The following is a 16,212-nucleotide window of genomic DNA, read 5'->3' as shown; positions in this document are numbered from 1 at the left end:
AGAATGAAAAGGAAGGGGACAACAGGGGTTTAGAAAATGTAGACTAGCAGTTCTGTTTTCCCAGGTCTCTGCACAAGAGCAAAGGCACATTCATTCACATGGAAAGGGGGAAAATTTAAAACAGAAACATTTTTTTTTTCACACAGTGCATAATTAGACAGTGGGACTCACTGCCGCAGGAAGTCACTGAGGCCAGGAACCTCGCAAGATGCAGAGGGACTGTATCTTTTCTGTGAATTAGAAGATTATCCAGCGTTATCACTAATGCTAACAAAACTTTTGGAAAAGTTGGAAAAGTTCCATGTTAAGTGCTCTGTAGCTGGGAGGGACTGGGGTGAGAACTGATTGGCCTGGGGTGGGAGCAGGGGAAGTGTCATGCTGCCCAAGTCTGTTTGAATCTGGCAGTTCTTATGCTCCTATGTTCTCTGTGTAGCTCTGGGTGATAATGAACAAACCATGTGAGAGACAACCTGAGTATATTTTCTGATAGAATTTCCGAGTGGGAGTGTGAAGGACGCGGAGCAGCAGGTGATAAAATGGGACTTTGTTGAGTAATTGAAATTGGTTTGGAGAGTAAAAACAACCACCTAGGCGGTTTTTGGCAGGGCGGCGGGTTGTAATCAGCAGGATTAGAATGTAGCAGCTCCAGATCTAAAAGCCCAGGCCCCATCCCATGAGCAAAGGGACCAAATTCCACTAGCAGGCAGCAGCAGCAGGAGGCTAATATGCCACTAGAGGGGTATATGAGACACCGAGGCATTTTCTTTGATCGCGTTTCCAGAGACTTGTCGAATTGCCTGGGGTATCAGCCACTCTCACATAAGGTGTCTGACGTACGCAGTGTGCTGAATGTGGGAAGGAGTCGAGCAGGGAAATGCAAAGGGAAGCAGGTGCACATGGCAGGTTGATGAAATGAGCAGGTGATGCTGAACTGGAAAGTCTTGTAACAGCCTTTTTCAGAGCAGAGCAGAGCTGCCCCAAGCAGTCAGCCACAGAAGCAGGACATGAGACTCCCTTTCCCTGTGACTTTGTTGACACAGGCAGGTCAGAGAGGCTTTACAATAGCCGGGGGGACACATGGGGATTACAGCTTAGCACCTAACAGTCCCCTCTTCTCCTCATTGCAAGCCATGTCGGATGGAGCCACCGCGGCGTCTTAGCAAAGTATTGGCTTCAGAGCCATCCCTGGGAGTGGGGACGGGGGCAGGGCCTGTGTCACCCCTTCCCTGCCACGGCCCCAGGAGCAGAGTCTGGGGCAACCCCCCTGCACCGCAGGCCCTGCCCCTCCACCTCTCCAGGCTCACCCTGCCCTTCGACCCCCGCTCCGACCAGCCGGGCAGGGGATTACCTGGGCAGGGTGTGGCAGCAACGGGTGGTGGCAGTAGCAAGGAGCTGCAGCCACTCAACGCCCTACCACCCCATGGGCAGCTGGGAGCAGAAGCCAGTTCCCACTGCTTCAGAGAACCGGGGCCCAGGAGGCCTGGGTGGGGGGATGACGTGGGAGCGCAGAGCAGGCAACCGCTGCTGGCACCCATGTGATGAGTGTGGCGCAGGGACTGAAAGGAGGGGACCCTCTGCTGCTGCTACCCACCATCACTGCCACACCCTGCCCTGGTAATCCTCGCTCCTCCCATCCAGAGGATGGCTGGGGCAGCCACCCTGGGGCCCCCAAAAGCACAGGGTCTGGGGTAGCCACCCGAGCTCATCCTGTGGACGGGATGGCTCTGGTGGGCTGAGAGGTGAGCTGCTGGGAGAGGGAAAGAGACTCCATTTGTTAGCCCATCTCCAAGTAGATTATTAGGGCGCTTGACCCGGTCCAGAATAATCCAGGTACAAGAGAGAGAATGAGCCCCGGTGTCTTCTCCGGGCTACCACGCGCGGTGTCTCCTCCAGGGCTGGCAGGCGTGTAAGTGTTTGCAGACTGGGGCCTCAGGATTTGAGACCTTTTGGGAGCCTTTGAGGTGATAGGCTTCAGAGCAATGACGTGGCGTTGGTTTTGCCAGGACTGCTTCCTCCCACCACGATGCCCGCCCATGGTCACCTGACGGCAGGGTTGTCATTACCTAAATGCTCCTGTCTCTGTGGATGCTACCCACGGAACTGCCCCTTCTTATTGCGCACAATTGGGAGTGCAGGTTTGCCTGCCTCAGCTGTGGGGGCAGGGAAGGGCGCATGCCCCATTGCCAACTGGTGCTTGGGACCTGCTCTTGGAAGGAATTGTGTGAGGCACTTGGCTGGCCTTGTGGCTCACAACTCATTCACCAAATGAGCCTGAACCAAAGTCCAGCTGAGTGACAAGCAGCGGTTTTGAATACATTTCAGCCTTGTTTGCACACCATTCCCTTGACCTACCGGCACTTCCCAATGTTCATTCTGTTTGGTTGCCTGGTCACACGACCCTGTTCCTGCTCTCTGACTGGATTACTGAATGGCTTTGCTAAACAATAGGAGAATAGCAAAATACAAATGACTCTCAGCCTCCTGCTCTGAATTTCTGATCTGTCAATATTCAGGCTACCACACAGGAAAAGTGCTGGTTCCTAAACCATTTTACAAATTAACCAGCGCTGGTTTGAATGCTCACACGCAATGGCCAGTATGGCCCCAAGCACAAGGACAGTGTGAACTCACCAGACCTAGTTTGATCGTTTTAGCGTTACTTGATAAGCTCTCCACAGTATTCTGGTTTTGCCACCTGGGGGGCGCAGTCTGTGAGGTGAGAACCACCAGCCATTATAAGAGACCAGGGCCGTGTCTACACGTGCACGCTAGTTCTAAGTAGCGGCACCAACTTCGAAATAGCGCCCGTCATGGCTACACGTGTTGGGTGCTATTTCGAAGTTGAAATCGACGTTAGGCGGCGAGACGTCGAAGTTGCTAACCCCATGAGGGGATGGGAATAGCGCCCTACTTCGAAGCTGAACATCGAAGTAGGGCACGTGTAGATGATCCGCGTCCCACAACATCGAAATAGCGGGGTCCGCCATGGCGGCCATCAGCTGAGGGGTTGAGAGACGCTCTCTCTCCAGCCCCTGCGGGGCGCTATGGTCACCGTGTGCAGCAGCCCTTAGCCCAGGGCTTCTGGCTGCTGCTGCTGCTGCTGCAGCTGGGGATCCATGCTGCATGCACAGGGTCTGCAAGCAGTTGTCGGCTCTGTGGATCTTGTGTTGTTTAGTGCAACTGTGTCTGGGAGGGGCCCTTTAAGGGAGCGGCTTGCTGTCGAGTCCGCCCTGTGACCCTGTCTGCAGCTGTTCCTGGCACCCTTATTTTGATGTGTGCTACTTTGGCGTGTAGACGTTCCCTCGCAGCGCCTATTTCGATGTGGTGCTGCGCAACGTCGAAGTTGAACTTTGACGTTGCCAGCCCTGGAGGACGTGTAGACGTTATTCATCGAAATGCTACATGGAAATAAGCTACTTCGATGTAGCGTGCATGTGTAGACGTAGCCCAGGACTGAAAACACCCAGCAGTTTCCTCTACAGTAAATGGATCTGCAACGATCCCTTGACCTGAACTGTCTGCAAAGATGAAATCTGATACATTCAGCCCTAATTGTACAGACTTCTGCCTCCCCAATGGAGGAATAACTCTGCTAGGCTGTTACCTTCTTGTGGATCCTCAGAGAGACCTCACTCACTGAAACAGTCTCAGTAGAGACCAGCAGCACTGCAGAGTGTTTATGGTATACAATGTTCTACCTTGGTAGTTAGAATCTGCCACGTTGACGTAAGTGCTCCCAGACGTGCTTCTCTGCGACTGAGGAGTGTAGTTGTAAATGAAGATGCTCTGATTTTTATCCTTCTGAGTGAGAGAGCAGGTCTCTAGCGCCGGTAAACTGCAGAAAGCTGTCTACCCACATAAGGACGCAAGGAAACACCAGATATTATTTTCCCCTCTTTTTAGGAGCATTGCAGGCAAATTCTGCATGGGGTAAAGGGTGAAGCGGTTCTCTGCAGTAACTCCTGGGAACCTGTTTGTGGCACTGATGGAAGAACGTACAGCAACAGATGCATCTTGTGTTCGGAGATGCAGTGAGTATGAGCATCAGCTTTCAAGACCTTGCCATTCCCAGCTTGCAAGCGAAATGACGTAGCCACGTTTCTCTCGTGGATGGTGAAGCGTGGTCTTTGGGGCCTTACCGTGAAGCAACCACAGAGGCAAGATTAAAATGATGCCAGTCAATTCAGGTGTAACAAGCATCTGTGGCCTCTCCTGCCCCAGTAAAATGTGACTTTAAAAGTCCTCATATACTTGCAAGCACCAGCCAAGTGTGGTGAACTTGCACAGGGCTTGCCTTCTGCTGGTCGACCAGGAGAGGCTGAGGCACTGTCACTGCAGCCATCTCATGCCCTTTCTCTCTTCTGCAGGAGAACCGGAACCTACATTACACTAAAGTCCGTGGGCGAATGTGCCAACTCTGCTCCGGCACAGGTGAGGCTGCATCTCCTATGCCACAGGAGGGACTGCTCAGGGCGTCTCATTGCTTCTTGCGTAAGAGAGTGTTCATCAGACTGCAGCAGTGCTGAAAGGCCCCAAGCAGGGATCAGGGCCCACAGTGCTAGGTGCTATGTGACGTGAAGTAGGAGGCTAGTCCCTGCCCCGGTAGGCAGAGGTATCGGAAAGCAAGCAGCATGTGCATGGTGTTCAAGAGTCACAGCTCCCCACACCTGTGGTGCTGAGACAGAAAACACCATCTCGTCTCTGCCCCATCCCTGACTGCTCAGAGCTTGTCGTGCTGCTGCTGACTCTCAGGGTATGGCTACACAGCAAAGTTTTTCCAGACTAAGATAAGATTCCAGGTACTTGTTATTGTTATTATTCCAAAATAAACTATTCCAGAATATTGGAGAGGGAGCTGTGTTAGTCTGTATCTTCGAGAACAACAAGAAGTCCTGTGGCACCTTATAGACTAACAGATATTTTGGAGCATAAGCTTTCGTGGGCAAAGACCCGCTTCCTCATGCAGCTGCCGAAGCGGGTCTCTGCCCACGAAAGCTTCTGCTCCAAAATATCTGTTAGTCTATAAGGTGCCATAGGACTGCTTGTGGTTTATTCTGAAATAGAGTGTCTACACACAGTAGAGTCTCTTTTGGATCAGAGTCCCTGGAAACAATGCTTCCATGGGCTCTAATCCAAAATACTACGTCTACACAGCAGAATTATTGCAGAATAAACTATTCCAGAAGAGATTATTGCAGAATAGCCTCTATTCCCTGCCTACACAGCCCCTATTCCAAAATACCTATTGCACTATTCCTCATAGAATGAGGTTTACCAAGTTCAAAATAAGCCCTCTGCTTACTGAAGTAATTTCAAAACAGCGGTTGTGTTGTGCAGACACTCACAAAGCTATTTCGAAATAACTTTGCTGTGTAGACACATCCTAACAGACCCTGAATACCTGGATTCCTTTCAGGCCATACACTCGTTTTATCCCAAAAGGGCCCTGCTGGCACTCAGGGTTAGAAGTGGGCTGCAAATCCCTCCTTCATATGCTGTCTAATTCCAGTCTCCCCACCCCACCCAAGAGAGCCAGACATATTCTGGTTCTGGGGAACAGTTCACACATCTGTCTCCCAACACCCCCCGACTTTCCTTCCCTTCTCTAAACTGCAAAGTTAGCAGGGGTGGGGAGTTCTCCCGGCTGCCCGCTCACCCCAATCTGCTGCTGTTTCCTGTCAACAGGCGGACTGCGATCAGTACCCACAAACCAAAGGAAGAGTACTGTGCACCACGAGCTCCCAGATGGTGTGCGGAACGGATGGTGTGACACACAGCGGCGAGTGCGCCCTGTGTGATAAAATCCTGTGAGTACCCTCGTGCCCCCTTTGGAGCATTTACATTCCTGGGCAAAGCTGCTCCCCCTGCCTGTTTATAACCATATGGCTAGCTAGCGCTTATGCAGTGCTTTTCTCACAGGGTACTCCAAGGCCGCATCTACACTTGCATTCCTCTTTCAAAAGAGGAATGCAAATGATGGAATTTGAAAATGCAAATGAAGCACTGATTTGCATATCTTCTGCTTTATTTGCATGCTATATTTTTGGAAGAGATTCTTTCGAAAATAAAAAAAGCAGTGTAGACGGGGCTCTTTTGAAAACAAAGTAGGCAGAAGGGTTCTTTTGAAGGTGGGCTTTATTTTCGAAAGAGCCCTGTCTATACTGCTTTTTTTCTTTTGAATGAATCTCTTCCGAGAAGAGATGATGCAAATGAAGCACAAGATATGTAAATCAGTGTTTCGTTTGCATTTTCAATTTCCCTCATTTGCATTCCTCTTTCAAAAGAGGAATGCAAATGTAGACACAACCAAAGTGATATTCTCCACAGTTTACAGACTGGGACAATGAGGAGCAGTGAGGCTAAGTGACTTACCCACGTTTCAACAGGAGGTCAGTGTCAGAGCCAGGAATATTCTAGACAGCTGGATGACCTGTGCCTCCCTTATGGCTCTATTAGACTCCTCTGAGTTGATAGGCAGCAAGCTGGGTAAAGGATTCCTTGGGTAATTGAGGTGAAAATTGTTGAGTGAGAGACCCATCAACTATTCTTCAGAGCGGCTCTGGAAATGGAGCTCTAACCAGTCAGGTCATTCCCTCCAGCTGCATGGTGGCAGGGGAAAAGTTAATTTTCCCACTTGTTTTGTGAACTGATTTGGTGGAGTCACCACCGATCTCCTGTTTCTGTGTTGGGTAACGCACCTGCTAAGCCTGTGCGATTGGCCTCATCTTGTGGCAGCTGCATAGGGTTGTTAAGTGCTTTTCCCGGCTGGTGTCTCAGCACCTGTGTTATTCTCAGCCTTATGGAAAGTGAAATTTGCATCCCAGGGGACTCGCTAACATCATAGTTTCTGCTGGAGGCAGGGATCGCTCAGTGGTTTGAGCGTTGGCCTGCTCAACCCAGGGTTGTGAGCGCAATCCTTGAGGAGGCCATTTAGGGATCTGGGGCAAACATTTGAGGAAGAGGTGTAGGCTGGATGCTAAGAAAAACCATTTCACCGGGAGGGTGGTGAAGCACTGGAATGCATTGCCTAGAGAGTATCAGAGGGGTAGCCGTGTTAGTCTGGATCTGCAAAAGCAACGAGGGGTCCTGTGGCACCTTATGGACTAACAGAAATGTATGAGCATAAGCTTTCATGGGCAAAGACCCACTTCATCACCTGCATCTCACAAAGTGGCTGCGTCTACACGTGCACGCTAGTTCTAAGTAGCGGCGCCAACTTCGAAATAGCGCCCGTCACGGCTACACGTGTTGGGCGCTATTTCGAAGTTGAAATCGACGTTAGGTGGCGAGACGTCAAAGTCGCTAACCCCATGAGGGGATGGGAATAGCGCCCTACTTCGAAGTTGAACGTCGAAGTAGGGCACGTGTAGACGATCCGCGTCCCGCAACATCGAAATAGCGGGGTCCGCCGTGGCGGCCATCAGCTGAGGGGTTGAGAGACGCTCTCTCTCCAGCCCCTGCGGGGCGCTATGGTCACCGTGTGCAGCAGCCCTTAGCCCAGGGCTTCTGGCTGCTGCTGCGGCAGCTGGGGATCCATGCTGCATGCACAGGGTCTGCAAGCAGTTGTCGGCTCTGTGGATCTTGTGTTGTTTAGTGCAACTGTGTCTGGGAGGGGCCCTTTAAGGGAGCGGCTTGCTGTTGAGTCCGCCCTGTGACCCTGTCTGCAGCTGTTCCTGGCACCCTTATTTCGATGTGTGCTACTTTGGCGTGTAGACGTACCCTCGCAGCGCCTATTTCGATGTGGTGCTGCGCAACGTCGAAGTTGAACTTCGACGTTGCCAGCCCTGGAGGACGTGTAGACGTTATTCATCGAAATGGCGTTCATGTGTAGACGTAGCCAGTGGGTCTTTGCCCACAAAAGCTTATGCTCGTACATTTCTGTTAGTCTATAAGGTGCCACAGGACCCCTCGTTGCTTTTACCTAGAGAGGCGGTGGAATCTCCATCCCTAGAGGTTTTTAAGTCCTGGCTTGACAAGGTCCTGGCTGGGATGATTTTGTTGGGGTTGGTCCTGCTGTGGGCAGGGGGCTGGACTCAATGACCTCCTGAGGTCCCTTCCAGCCCTGGGATTCTGGGATTCTATGAAACTGTCCCCCAGAGAAGCAATTCTGGGAATTTTCCAACGGGCACTTTCTGAGCGCTCGGAGAAGGTGATGCCGCAGGCCCTGCTGAGGCGCTATCCCAGCCTTTCCAAAAAATGGCACGTGATTTACTGGAGAATACGAATACCCTGGTTCTCTCTTCCCCTCGCCCTTCCAGTGCCAGCATCCCCAGGTGCCTCTGTGACAGACTCCCCTGCAAGCTTTATGGAAAGTGGGTTATAAATATAAGTAAGCAAGACTCAGGAATGCTTTGGACAAGACGTGGCTTTTGACCTCTCACTTTCAATGATATAACCTGCTTGGTCCGTAAATCCGATTTTTGTGCATGTATCATTTTTGCAGTTGAAGTTACAAGCGTCAGTCATTGTCCCAAGGAAACAGTAATAAATCCCTTCAGTTGTATTGTGAAACCAGTTAATGTGCTGGTGACTTCTGGAGAGCTCGGACTCACAAGAGGAAAGTGAGCATTCTCTGATTTTTCTCTCCCCAGGAAAACACAATCTGAGATTGGTATAAAGAATATAGGCGCGTGTGCTCAGGTTTGTCCAGTTCTTTTGCTCATTAAGTAAAGTGATGCCAAATGCAAGAACAGTGCCACGGTTCTCTGGGTCACATACCATTGTTTAGTTCTCTGTTTGTGCGGCACCTGGCACAGCACCCTCGTAATGCACAATGAGGTTCCCCAGTGCCAATAATTCGCATGGGTATCATAACACTAAGACATGTTGACCTGGTGCCACAGCCATAAAGCTACGGGGAAAAAGCAAAGAATTAGACAGAGCAAGGAGCTGGGGTTTATATCTGGATTACAGTTAGACTGGGGTTTGGTTTTAGAGGCTCATACTGCCACCCCTCCCACTAGTAGCTGGGTGCCTTCAATATAAACTCAGTGGTGATAGCACAGTCACTGGTGGACTTCCTGGAGTCTCTGGAACAGCTCCTTTTTTTAATGTCAAAACTCTGCTTAGAGTAGGGTGGGGGGTTTTGGGGGGGGAAGGAGCTCAGAGGGGATTTGGGAATAGATGGGGGCTCTTGCTGTGAGCGCCACTTACGGCGGAAAGGCTGTCTCGGGAGCAAGGCCTTGCAGCAGCTCTAAATGGCCAAACCCTGGATTCCCCTGCTCTCTTCTGAAGGTAGAAGCACAGTGAATGCATTGGGCCTAACTCTCATCTGCTCCCAGACAGGCACCTCTCTGGATGCTTGGTTTACATCTGACACCAAACCAGCGAGCAGTTTGCTTTCAGATTCAACGGTGTTGCGATCACACATAGATTAATAAATTGTTGCAGCATCTCACTCCTAATACTGAAAACACCAGGCTCCTCTCTCTTGTGTGAAGGCATTCACAGCTTAACAGCACTCTCACGGTGTTCCACCTGCTCTTCTTCCCACAGCACGCCAGAAGAACAACTTGCCAACTCCATTTTTCATTTGAACCCTTTTCCTACATGTTGGAAATGTTCCCAGGGTTGTCCCCAGACATTCACAGGTCCCTTACAAAGCTGGTAGCTTTGTCAAGTCAGTTTTCTCAACCAAATAGAGCCAGATGATGTAGGGGAAAAGAGAAGACAGAGGTGAAAAGAAAAAGATGCCGCAGTTGTAGGTGAAGAGGGCCCGTTGTTAGCTTCAGTTGGGAGTTGTGGGTACTTCCTTTAGCTGTCCAGTTCCCAGTTTGCTTGACCCTGTTTTTGTGACCCACAGTGTTGTTTCAATGTACAGCACCGAGCGCACATTAACACACATACAAAAGCCTAAATGATAACACCCTATGCCACTCTAATATGACGATGACCCTGCACCCCCATATTGAGTTACTCACCCCTTCCTCTCTCTCACTCTTCCCAGAAGTAAAGGAATTCAGACCAGCCAGTATCAAAGCGAAAGTGACCAAGGTACAGACAAAGGTGCTCAGCTGCTGTTGCAGTGATGAGGGACCTTAAAAGCCCCTTGATGGATATGTCCAGATTCCTGGACTTATAGACACGTAGGCCAGAAAGGGACATGCTGACGGCCTAGACTGGCCTCCTGCAAAATACAAACCACCCCATTTCACCCATGGATTCTGCACCAAGCCCAGATCTTTGCTTTGTTAGCCAATGTCAGAGCTGTCAGGGTTTGCAGCCCAAATCCGGCCTGCTCTTGGAGCTTGGCTGATAGACTCCGGAGGGAGCTGTACCCAGCCCTCTGCACCCAGAGAAAGGGACCTGGTGAGGTTGTTTCTTTGGGTGGGCGGTGTGATGGGATTTAAATGGGGACTCAGAAAATTCTTCCCCAAGACAGATAACCAGGGTAGCATGGGCTTGGGCCTGTGAGAGTGCCCAGCTGCGCAGGGAAGGGGGGACCCTCTGAGAGCACCATCCCAGCACCTGCAGCAGCAGTGCCAGCCTATTCCGGCTGACCGAGCTGTCCAAGGAAAGGGAGGAGCGTGCTGTCCTCTCTGCAGAGGGTGGCTTGCTCCATGGCCCCTCCCAGCCCCTCGCAACAATTCCCTGAAGAGCACAGCGAGTTGGGCACGGTTCAGATTTTCTAGCAGTCCTTAGGGAGTTGTTGACCTCTCAGCCTGTGATACTGAGCGCTCTGTCCCCCTCTGTCTCCAGGGCAAGTCACAGAAGAACTGATGTTAAGCATCAAGGAAGTTGCTGAATCCCTAAGCCTGCCAAGCCTGCCTCCGTTCTCCGGGGAACTGTCCTGCGCGGGCGCCGGTGTAGGGAGAGGGAATAGATGGCCCCATTGGTGTCTTCCCAGCTTTAACTCCTGTGATCCCCATGGAAGCTCCATTCACTGCTCTCCCTTCACTATCGCTCACTGGGCTGCTGCAATAAAGTGAACTCAGCAGAATTCTGTTACTTTTCTCCACCAGGCCTCTTTTGAAGGGCTTGTTGAACCAGCCCTTCATGTGTCTCCTCCCCAGCAGTAGCAGATGACATTAGTGCACGTACCTGCCACTGGAGGGGTAACTGGGCCTTGCTTTGCCTCAGCGGCTCACATGATGAGGCCGTGTGGGACTAACGGCTCCTGCAAGTGACCTGTGATGACGCCAAGCCAAATGGGAGGACACATTATGTGGTGGTTACAGCAGAGGACTGGGAGTCAGGGGATCTGGGCTCTGCACAGACTCAGTGCATGGCCTTTGGTAAGTGACTTCACCCCCCTTCCCCCGACCTAGTTTCCCCCATCTGCAAAATGGAGATGAAAAAAATACTTCCCTACCTCACGGGGCTGTTGTGAGGCCTCCTGGCTCTGGGTCTGTAAAGTGCTTTGAGATCCACAGGTGACAGGCCACTATAAAACGCAGCCCCTGCTAGTCTTACAATGAGGTTGACTCGTTTGTTTTTGCCACAGCTGTGTCCCGTTGGCTCGCTAGAAGCAATCTGGACTGCTCCCTGCAGGTTGTCCTCTGGCTGGGTGGGAGCTGGCAGCTGTGTCCAGGTGTGGTTTGAGAGGCCCTGCGTGTGGCTGGACTTCAGAAGCATGGTTCTGCTGCAGAGTTTCAGGCTGGCCCACGATGCCTCTGGTCTCCCCTTCTGGGGCAGCCAGGCTCAAATGTGTTGCCCTAGAGTGCATCATTGCAATTATCTGACTTGTCCAGCCGCGGTCAATGCAAACGGAATCGGAGCCCATCTCACCAATGAGTCATCAGCCAAGGGATCAGAGAGGCGGGTTTAGAGATGGCTGGAATTGGGTGGTGGTGGTTGTTGTCCAACGAAAAATGGCTTTGGAGCAAAATGAAGCCTTGTCGCGGATATCGGTTTCGTTGTAATTTCCCAGTTTTTCAGTAAGACTAAAACCTGGAGCTGATTTTTTGTTTACTAAAATTAAAATATTTGTCCTGGTTTTACGTTCAAAAAACTGAGAAATATGGGTAGCAAACAATTTCTTTAAAGAAATAGCGTTTCTTCATTCGCTCGATTGGCGATCAGCCCTGGCCCTCTTATTGCTGGCAGCGTACTATATGCGCACAGTTCTTCTACTCCAGGAGGGCATTTCTCCATCATGCCACCCTCTGCAGCTTTCTCTACTCTGTCTTCTTCCTTCCTCTCTGTCTCCCCTCCTTCACATCCTTTCCCTTTCCTCTGCACTTCCCTGTTCCATCGTTTGTCCCCTTTGCATGCTCCAGCTTTCAACTTGCTGCTCAGCGCAGGGGCCGGAGGACCCGTGTAGGACCTGGGGCGGCTCTCCACATCCTTTGGTTGCACTGGGGCTCCTAGGAGAGTGCACAGTGCAGAACTGGGAGCACTGGGAAGGCTGTTTCTTGCTGTGGGGGCAGGCAAGCGGCATTTCCCAGGACTGTTTCCGACATGGTCATGCTGGTCCTGATTTATGAATGTGTCTCTGTTTATAAAGTGAGCAAGTAAGGAAAAAAACAGAATAAGAACTCAGGGGTGCCTTTGAATGAATGGTTTTCCCAGGGGCATCTGGTGTGTAGTGTATGATGTGCCTAGCACGTGGAGGTCCTGGAACAAGTCCAGGGCTTTTAGGGGCTGCGGTACAGCAAACAAACATAATTCCTCGCCGAGGGGTAGAGAGCTGTGTATTGCACAGGGAGTGCACAGTACCAGCCAGGATCAGACCCTCAGCACCAGTTAAAATGGAGGCAAAAGTGTTCCGTCAGGAAGGGGAGCCTGGAGCATGGTGCACCGACTGCGCGGCCCGGCTGTCGCTGTAGAGTCCAAGAGAACTCACGGTGCGGAGCAGTGGCAGGGGAGGGCGGCTCTCTTCTCGTTCCTGAGCTGGGCCTTTCTGCCTCTCCGGCCACAAAAGCGCTCATCCTTGCCAAAGCTAACGGCCCAGTGGGATGTGCTGAGGGCACTCTGGGTGCTGCCTCCGTTCGTGTGGCTGAGGGCTGAGATTCACAAGGGAGCTGGGAGCCAAGCTTCCAGTTCAAGGGTGTGCAGGGATCTAACATAACCCAGCCATGGGATGATGCCTCCTGTAAATGCATCCCTCGGCCTGACAAAGCAGCGAACTCCGCAGTGCGAGAGACACAGCAGCGTGGGTAATTTCTTTGAGATCCTACCTTATCCCTCGTATCCTGCAACCAGCATGGCTAGAAAGCCACCGCAAACAACGATTCTGTACACACAGCGAGGGGTGTCGGAGAGCAGTGCTCAGCATGTCCAAGTTTCAGACCAGGACGTAGGTTTTAGGCATCTTTCCCCAAGCCACAGAGGTGAGTGCTGGTGACAGAAGTTCGTGGCTCATGCACTGGTTGCCTTCCCCTTTAATATGGAGGTACCGCACTGGCTACACGCCCCAGTCTGTAATATTTACCTCTTGAGCCAAGCAGTTCAGCCACGCAGCTCCAGGTGGATCTTTTCGTGCTGGGACTCCTGCAGGCTGTGCTCTCCACATGTAGGGCCGTGTCTACACTAGCCAAAACCTTCGAAATGGCCATGCAGATAACCATTTCGAAGTTTACTAATGAAGCGCTGAAATGCATATTCAGCGCCTCATTAGCATGCGGGCGGCCGCGGCGCTTCGAAATTGACACGGCTCGCCGCCGCGCGGCTCGTCCCGACGGGGCTCCTTTTCGAAAGGGCCCCGGCTACTTCGAAGTCCCCATATTCCCATCCGCTCATAGGAATGAGGGGACTTCGAAGTAGGCGGGGTCCTTTCGAAAAGGAGCCCCGTCGGGACGAGCCGCGCGGCGGCAAGGAGCGTCAATTTCGAAGTGCCGCGACCGCCCGCATGCTAATGAGGCGCTGAATATGTATTTCATCGCTTCATTAGTAAACTTCGAAATGGCTATCTGCATGGCCATTTCGAAGGTTTTGGGTAGTGTAGACATAGCCGTAAAGGTGAGTAGCGACAATTCACTCCACCCGTTAAATGCAGATTACTAGAAGCCCTCCAGCTCCTGGCCAGTGGACAATCGGCCTGTCTGATGGGCCAAGTCGGCACGCTTGGAATAATGGGAGGAGGTCACAAACCTGTTGCCTGAGTCAATGAAAACTGAATGGGACAGAAGGTGAACTAGAGACCGTAGGGTTAAACCCTGCATTGGTCGGGGCTGGGAAACGAGCTCTGGCACTGCAGAGGTTTGCCTTCTCTCTGGTTGTGCCAAACCACACAGTGAACTCGAACAGTGGACACGTTACTCTGAGCCAGACACACAGGCTGTTTAATCAATGCACACATGAGATGCTGTCCTTAGAAATATCCGACTTCGGTGAGGTAACAGGGACGTAACTGAGGATGTAGATTTAGACCGGGGTCTCCAAATGAGCTCTTGGAAAACTGCACCGTGTGGCCATAATTGTTTGTAGCGCAGTAGCACCGGTGAGGATGCTGTTGGGTGCGGTGTTGCACAAACAGAATGGAAAGTCACCTCTTGGTAGGATGCAACGAGTACAGAGTGGCTGCCGGGGCTGCACAAGGGAACAATGAAGACGTGCACTTCTCAGCAGCATTGGCAGGGGTCTGGGGGCCCATCAGCCTACCAGACGCCAAGCTTTTCGGAAGGGATTGGAAGATGGATAACGAGGCTGCTGGGCTGAGAGTTACAGAGCTCCTCTGAGTAGGAGTGGGCGAAAACACCACCATGTCACAGGTTAGAGGGACATACCCTACATCACAGCTTGGGTTGTATCCAGGGAGTTTGCACACTAGCAGTTAAGTTCTGCCCTTAGTCTGTTTCCCGCCCTAACCCTAGAGGGGTCATGCTGTGATTCTAGGGCAGTGGGCCAATGGGAGAGGGGAGCTGGCACTGCACTGTGGCCCTTCCTGATTACGTGACAGTGTGAGAGTGTGTCAGAGAGTGACTCAGTCTCCCGTGATCATTTAATGTGGCAAGTCTTAAAAGCTCCAGGCCCGCAGCTTGGAAACTCCCCCCTTTTGTAATCTCTGAACAGCTCCCAGGGTACGTGTACCCACTGTGCTTCCCCTTACAGCCATGTCCCAAAGCAAACACCCTGCTTGTTTACAGAACGACATTGCCATTTGTCTCCCAAACACCTGTCGGGACACCACTTGTGCCCATTTAACTATGACTCAGTCAGTAAATAACCCCTCCCCTCTGAAAAGGGTCAGCTGATGCTGCTGTAGACTTTGGCTGCATTTCACAGTACAGTCTGCCCCCTAGTCCTTTTAGGTGGTCCCATTACTTCTTCCAGAATTCCTTGTCTTGGATGTTATCTCCAAGGAAGAGATAACAATCTACTGTGGCTCACCAGGCCCTTGGCAGTTTATAGAGAAGAGCGAAGGTGCCAGAGAACAGACTGTGTACTGCCCAGGTCATGCACGGCATGGCTGTAGTTACTTTTATTCTGCTCAGGGAGAGAAATTCAAGGGATGCCACACTTGGTTTCCATACGGTTCTGGGCCATAGCAGGGAAAGATACCGGCAAAGCACATACTCTGCAGCTGCTTGGAAAGCAGCGTGCCCTTAGCCTGTGCAAGGTGAACCAGCTGCAATAGTTTTGGAGGTTATTTCCACACGACAGGGGACCTGAGCAAGCACAATACACACACACACAGGAGCGACAACAACTCAAGGAAACCTGAGTGATTAACATCATTTGCAGGGTCTCTGGGAAACCTCCCCTTTGCCCACTTCTACTTCCACGGCCCCTCCGTTAGTCACAGCACCTTGAAAGAAAAATGTAACCAAGTCCCTGCCATGTGGAGAAAGAGAGAGAGCCACACACACATTGCTTGGCACATACCTCCTCCCTCTGGTCTCACAGGCCTGGGGGCCGTGCAGAGGAGAGAAAGACGTGACAGGAGCTGGACTCTAGCTTTACAATATCACCACAGTTAGGTCCTTTCCTTTTACCTCTAAAGGTACTGGAGTTACTGCCCTACAGACCTCAGATCCCTAAAGGTTACTGGCCTGTCTCCCAGCCCTGGAGGCATTTGTACCATGGCCAGACGCTGGGACAGTCCCTCTTTCCCAGGGCTTCAGCTTTATCTCCTCCAAATAACACAAATTCAGCACAGTTGTCCCTTTCCCTTAAACCAGGATCATCTGCAGGGGCCAACCATTCGCTGAGGGTTTCCTCCACACAGGCTGCTTTTCAGCGTCACCCACAAATTGTGCTCTTTGTCTGCAGGGGTATATGAGCTTAGCATCCCAGGCTAGTATCCCAGGCACAGCATCTGCCGCTCCTGGT

At 51.6% G+C, this 16,212-nt stretch overlaps 1 long non-coding RNA gene across 1 annotated transcript; it reads left to right on the top strand.

Moving 5' to 3' along the window:
* The first annotated feature begins 5,727 nt into the window (after nt 1-5,727).
* On the top strand, nt 5,728-10,803 carry LOC142021127 (uncharacterized). The gene is made up of 4 exons (XR_012647597.1): nt 5,728-5,807; nt 8,592-8,640; nt 9,950-9,993; nt 10,699-10,803. It is a non-coding gene; the product is annotated as an uncharacterized LOC142021127 (long non-coding RNA).
* The last annotated feature ends 5,409 nt before the right edge of the window (nt 10,804-16,212 follow it).

The sequence above is a fragment of the Carettochelys insculpta genome, chromosome 15, assembly GCF_033958435.1.
Source record: "Carettochelys insculpta isolate YL-2023 chromosome 15, ASM3395843v1, whole genome shotgun sequence".
Lineage (NCBI taxonomy): Eukaryota > Metazoa > Chordata > Testudines > Carettochelyidae > Carettochelys > Carettochelys insculpta.
Note: the sequence above shows the minus strand (reverse complement) of the source record. Positions and strands in the feature narration are given on the sequence as shown.